We start from the raw sequence: 7,229 nt of genomic DNA, 5'->3' as shown, positions 1-7,229 counted from the left end.
TGCAGGGTGGGGTTGGTATGACTAAGACAAGAGCCTTTTCTTGCCTTGTGCCTCTAAAGCAGTTCTGGTCCTAAGCCCTAGTCCTTGTCTACTAAGGCTTCTCACTGTCCTGGGTGCTGAAGACTGGTGTGGTGGGGCAGAGAGTATAAGAGATCTTGTTTTCAAACTTAGTGCCATAGATCATAGATTTGGACAAATTCAGTTATGCCCCACTACCTGTCTATTTGGATTGAGAAACCCTAACTTTCTAGGTTATATTATTTAAGATCCCTACTTTTGCTTTAAAGGCATCTCTTAGCATCTATAAAGACCAATGTGGATTCAGTAGCTCTGTGAGCTGCTGGATGCAGAGAGGTGTGAGTCATCAGGCTGTCTTCTTAGTAGTTGTGCATGTGGCTTGTCTTACACAAAGGTCTATTCTCAGAGAATCACTGACTTCTAGTTCACAATAGTAATTGACTTGTGTATTGTTTAAAAAGTCTATTTTGTGCTTTTTATTTGCATTAAAGGTTAAAGATTATAAGCATTAACTATTATATGTATAATTTATGTTGGTGAAATGAAGTCATTGTGTATAATTAATATCGGTGGTAATTATGTCATCAGGTCATTACTATGAAGAAGGTCCATAGAATTCAGCAGATTATCAAAAGGGTCGGTGATCCCCAAAAGTTGAGTTGAATTTCAACCTCTGGGCATAGGTGGGATGGTTTAAGAGGGGCAGGAGGCCCCTCAGAATCTTTGTAATCACATTATTAAAACATCATCTTCTCTTCCAGGTCTTCTCTGGATGAGCTCCTGAATAAATGCCATATAACAATCTATGTTGCTGCCTGTGAATTAGTGCTCACGTTTGCTTTAATTAGGTTGAACAATATAAATTTTTTGCTATTTGACCTTTTTTAACTTACAAAAATCCAAATGCAAAAAAGTTCAACCCTATACATAAAACCAAGGACTTAGTTTGAGGCCCTTTGAGAAGTAAAATGGAAATTCCTCTAAATTGAATTCCTCTAAATGCATTTGTAATCTCACATATTTTCCTCAGGACTTTAATGCTAAACATCTGGTTTGTTGTTGCATTACAACACTCTCTATCAAGGAGTCCAATGATTTACTCTTGAGGACAAGACCCAAACCTTGAGAAGATGACACCTGTGCTCCCGGGTCAGATAGAACAGATGCTGAGGTTGAAAACTAAGAGAAGATAATTATTTCAACTAGTAGCCTTACTGGATTGTACCAAGAATATAATGTGCAAGAGCTTGGAAACACTCTGTACACTTTAATTGATTTTAGTCTAGCCCCTGCACAAGAACAATGTATGGTGTATTGCCTTGTGGTTTGACAGGTAAGGAGAAACAAGGATGAGAAACAGAGAAAGGCAACACCAGTAATTAAAGACTAGAACATCATGCCTTTGAATGAAAGTGAAAAGGGCTTGACATTCATTAGCTTGAAAAAAAAGGAGATTGGAAGTGACTTAATAGTTGTCTTGTACTTAAGGCACTACTAGCATCGCTGTCATGGTTCTCTACCTCAACAGAGGACTGACTACAGGGAAATGAACTTCACAGGAAGGGATGGCTCCTAGATCATTATGGTAACTAAATATAGAAGGTGTTGGGTGATATTTAAAATATTTTTCCCCCAAGAACTGTGTAGAATCTTGTCATCATCCTTTTAAGATATCACCTTTATCTCTAACTACTAAAAATAAGTGTCTAAATGGGCAGTCAGACATCGACCCTAACTGCTCTCCCCTGCTGGCCTGGTTGTCTCCAACTGCTCTCCCCTGAGGCCTGGTTGCCCCCAACTGCCCTCCTCTTCAGGCCTTGTCCCTTCCAACTGCCCTCCCCTGCTGGCGATCTTGTGGCAGCCATCTTGTGTCCCCATTGGGGTGGCCATCTTTGACCACATGGGGGCTGCCATCTTGTGTGTTGGAGTGATGGTCAATTTGCATATTACCTTTTTATTATCCTAATATATAAAAACCTTGGGTTGTAATGACCAGCAATGACCAAGGCTCGACCAACCAGAAGTCAGTCCATTGTAGGTGCAGTGCTTCAGCACTGACTGCTGAGGGGGCCATGGATCAGGGCCAGAGAAAGGCCTGAAAAGAGAAGCAGGGACTGATCTGTTGCCTCTGTGGCAGCTTTTGATCAGCACTTGCTTCTCTCTTTTTCTCCCTGTCTATCAGTAGTCATGCTTTCTTTTCTCTCCAGGCCTCCTCTGGGGCTGCTGATCACCCCTGCCTTTCTGATCAGGCCCCATTAATAGGCCCAGAGACCATGACTAGGAACTGACCAATCAAAACCAAATGTGGGTGCTGTGAAGAACCAATAGCTGGCGGAGCTTTTGACATTGATTGGCATAGAAACCAACCAATCAGAACCAAATTGGCCAGTAGAGGAGGGCAATTGGAGAAGGTGCAGGCTGGGCTGAGGGAATCCTCCCTCCCTATGTGCAGGAATTTCATGCACTGGGCCTTTAGTATAGGATATAAAATAGTCTAATCCTATTATAACACTTTGAATGTTAAAATGGTTTGTTTCCTTAGTCCTGGACTGAATAATCCTGTATTATATTTTTAACACAAACTCACCCAGAGAGTTTGTATTAGAGCTGGTTCATGGCCCCTCCCCCCTCCCTCCTAGATTCTCAAAAGGTCTGGGGTGAGGCCAACAATTTGCACTTCTAACTCCCAGGTGGTGCCAATGCTGTTGGCCCGTGGACCACTCTTTGAGTAGTTCTACTGAAATAGATAGCTTTTTGAGTGTCTGCCCCATCACTGAACTCCTATGCTGAGACCCTCCTCTTCTTTTTCCAGAATAATAGGTTTCTCCATGACTGCTTCCTGCAGCCACAGGCTGTTAGACCATAGTAGGATGCCTGACCCTTTGTGGCTCAACCCCATTTTCTCTCTTGAAAATTTGCAGCTGGGGAAATGTGCATTCACATACTTGGAAAGGGATGTATTTAGAATTATATGTATTTCTAGATCCACAAATTTATAATCTGATGAACAAAATAAACATGTGGAAACCAAAACTAATATACTGAAAACACAGTATAATTATGAAAATAGGTAGTTTCCAAGATAATCGCCCACTAGCTAAGCTGATGGGCAGCTCCAGCACCGAAACAGATAACAGACGGGCCTTCAGCCCCAGAGCCCACACATACCATCCTTTGGCTCTTCCACTCAGCAGCAGACTCTGGTTAAGTGGCTTCTTCAATAGACCAGGCCTCTGGGAAGCGCAAGAGTAGACATGTGTCCTCCTCTGAGAATCAGTACTGAAGGACAAATATGACCGGTACCCTGGCTATTTCTTCCCTGATCTGTGAGTAGCAGAGCTCCAACAGGGCCTTTTCAACACTGGCAGAGGGGGGCCAGCTGAGTCAAATGCTCCATTAACGTGGCCTTGTCGTGAGTTTGGGAATTGCTCCCTGGCCACTGGCTCAGGCTGGAAAACCCACCTGCTTCTCCACTTCTGATCCTCTAAACCTGTTTCCTGCCATCCTCATTTTTGTTTTCGCCCTCTTGTCTTCATCCTAGATGGACAGCTGGTTCTCACAACATTTACCTTCCTGCAGGGCACTTACGCAGAATGGTTGTCATAACAACAGTGTGTATGGTGCTTATGGAGAGACTGGAGGGAAGGATGAGAGCACCTGGGACAGAGAAAACTTCCATTCAGGGCTCTAGAAGTGTCCATAGAAATAATAAACAAAGGACACATCCCGTAAGAATGAGGACCACTTGGGCAAGGCACTGGCAAAGCCTTTGGGGCTAACGTGGAATCGTAAGGGCTTTGATCCAGGTACCTTTTGTACTAACCTGAGCTTCCAGTAAAGAAAGGAGTTGAGTAACAGAATCAAGTTAGTGTCTGCATAAGCCCTTGTGGATGCAGAGGACACCAACTCTGGATTCTTCTCAGTTGTGGGAGGTACATCTTTATCCTGTGAAGAGAACTATCGCCTTGGAAGCTGTGCCCTGAAGGCCAACTCTTCCAACCAACGAGGCTCCCACTTCATGCCAGCAACAAAGGAGGAGTGTTCCAAGCACAGAGTTTCTGGCAGCCAAATTGCTGAGGGCTAAGAGGCTTTTCTGAACATGTAACAAAGGGTGGTAGTCAGGCCGCAGTGTGTGCTGATTAGGCTCCATGATAAGGAGCGCAAACTCACTCATGCTAGCTTGAGTCATGAGGAATTTGCATTTAGGACGCCAGGGATAATTAGGGTGATGGGCACCAGGATATGATAAAACAATCTGTTGGCAGTTACATGTGACCAACATTCCTCAGAATGCAGAGCTACTCCAGGAACACAAGCAGAGGGGTTTGTTGTCTTCACCTGAGTGTTCTCCAAGTCCCAGGGCTCAGTGCCTCACTCTATTGCTGCTTCTCTTTGTGCATCATCTTGTTTCTACTTTTGTTAGCCTCTAACGATTCTCTCCACAGCATGGCAGCTTGCTTTCCCCATAGGCTATCCCTAACCTAATCTCAGAAGGGATGCCATCACTTCTGCCATATTTTATTGTCACAGCAACTAACCCTGATAAGATGTGGGCTGGGTCTACATGAGCATGTGAACACCAGGAGATGGAGTTCACTGAGGGCCAACCTAGAGGCTGGTTAACCACATCATCTCTAGAAACATTGGATGTTTTTGTTCAGCACACTTACCACCTGGCAATGGTTCCCACCCCTTTCTATTCCTCCCATGAGGAACGATCTTTCTCAGACTCCCTTCCCCGCAGGGTTCTGGATACATTCAGATTCAGCCAATGAGTTGTTCCTTGGGAGGCAGAAGGAAGGGGAGCGATTCATCCTCCAATGATAGGGGCGGCTGACAGGAGCGTTAAAGGATGAGATTTTTTCAGTGTCTGGCCAAGCTCTTCATCCCTCTGCCAGTTACTGGCTGTGGGCAGGGGTTGGGGGTGGGGTGAGAAGCATTGATTTCAGCAGGGATCCCGAAGCTTCTTAAACTCCAGGTCTTCACTTGAGCATATGACCTAATAACTTATCGGCAGCTTCCTAACTTTCAGTTCCTCCATACCTTTCAACAGTTTTATAAACACACAATTCACATAATTTTGTAAGCAACGATTCTAAACAGCTTTGTAAGCACAAAATAATACCTAAAAGAGTAATTAATCTCTTTTTGCTTGCATATCTAGAAAGCTTTCAGTTTTCCTGGTCTGGAAGAAATACCAGTAGAACAGTAGTTAAATATGTAGTCAGACTTCCTCCTCAAATTCCATCTCTTATGTGGCATTAAACAGATTATCTTCCTACTAAAATCAATAAAAACATATATATATATATATTTTTTTTTTTTTTTTTAAAGAACTGTTCATGCTAAGTGAAATAAGCCAAACTGAAAAAGATAAATATCACACAATCTCACTTATTTGTAAAATCTAATGAACAAAAGAAATTGACCAACAAAATAAGACCTGAAGCAGCAAGGCATGGAACAGACTGACATACCTTGATGTGGGGTTGGGAGGACAAGAAGAAATAAAACAAAGAACATTTACTTACACGCATAGCTCATGGACACAGGCAATGGTGAAGTCTAGACCTAGGGAGGTGGTTTGGAGCTGGGAGGAGAGGGAAAAAAGGGGAAGAAAATGGGAGATATCTGTAATACTATAAACAATAAAAATATATTAAAAATAAAATAAATAAAAACACTAAAAAAATAAAAAGAACTGTCCATGTAACAATCTGGCCTTTAGGTAAATGCATCTATTTGCGTGGTTGGTATGAAGAGTCTTCTTTGGAACCGTTGAGTTTAAAGTGATCTATTGATGGACTGTAAGTGCCATGAGGACCAGGGGATATCTGTGTCTTGTTAACCACAACATCTTGAGCATCTAGCACAAAGCCAGCTTAGTGAATACTCAGCCAATATTCATGGAACTGAATTGCGTGGAGTTTAAGGTAATGGCTGGAAAGTTGAGTGAAGCAATGGGCACCTGGAAATAGGGTTTCCTTTATGAGGAATCCCTTTAAAAGTGGTCCTCACAGATGGCATGAAAGGATGATATCCCTGAGTGCAAATGTAGAAAAAGGATAAACAACAAAACGATGACAAAACTTTTTTCCATTCCTCATCTATACTATTATAATACAAGGGTAATATGCTAATTAAGGAGGAGGTCTTCCAGACATTCATCCAGACAAAGCCACAGCAGCTACAAGGCCTGGGGCTCAGGCAGCTGTGAGCCTCGGCAGCTGTGAGGCCTGGGGCTCAGGCCTCCCAGCCACTGTGTCGGCAGTGGCAGCGGCAACAGAATGATGGAGGTGGTGCCTTCCCCTCATCAGCCCAGTCACCTCCCACTGAAGGAGGTCATACTGCAGACTCTGTCGGAAGTGGGCCTAAGCCATCAGTAGGACATCCCCTGAGGGTTCCTGAACTGTGAGAGGGGGCATGCCGGGTTGAGGGACTCTCCCCCTCCCCCCCATTGCATGAATTTTCAGGCACCGGGCCACTAGTTTAGAATAATAAAAGGATAATATGCTAATTAGACTGGATGTCCTTCCAGATGTCCTTCCTTCTGGACAAAGCTGCATCAAGTGGGGGCTGAGGCAGAGGTGGCAGAGGCCTGCGGCCATGGCAGCAGCAAGTGGGGGCTCGGGCCAAGGACCTTGCAGAAATTTCATGAACAAAAGGAATTGACCAACAAAATAAGACCTGAAACAGCGAGGCATGGAACAGACTGACATACCTCGATGCAGGGTTGGGAGGACAAGAAGAAATAAGACAAAGAACATATACTTATATGCATAGCTCATGGACACAGGCAGTGGTTAAATGAAGACCTATGGAGGTGGTTTGGAGCTGGGGGGAGAGGGGGGAAAGGGGAAGAAAATGGGAGATATTTGTAATATCTCTTCAATAATTTGAAGAGAGAATATCTAATTGATTCAGGGAGTCAACAGCCTCCCTAATGCACCATAAATGGATATAATGAAATGCACCATAAAAATATATAATGAAATTGTCTTAGGGCAAGTTACGATGCAGTAAAAACAACTTCAAAATCTCAGTGGTGGAACACAAGTTTATTTCTCCCTCATAACACATGTCCAACACAGATTTGTGGGGGCAATTTGCTCAGCCTGTCACTCAGAGACCCTCTCTGGACACAAAACTTTTTCCTCATTTTTTATTATTCACATTATTCATCTGTGATTCTCTTTGTCCTTTCAGGACCA

This window comes from Pipistrellus kuhlii, unplaced genomic scaffold (assembly GCF_014108245.1).
Source record: "Pipistrellus kuhlii isolate mPipKuh1 unplaced genomic scaffold, mPipKuh1.p scaffold_m20_p_3, whole genome shotgun sequence".
Lineage (NCBI taxonomy): Eukaryota > Metazoa > Chordata > Mammalia > Chiroptera > Vespertilionidae > Pipistrellus > Pipistrellus kuhlii.
Note: the sequence above shows the minus strand (reverse complement) of the source record.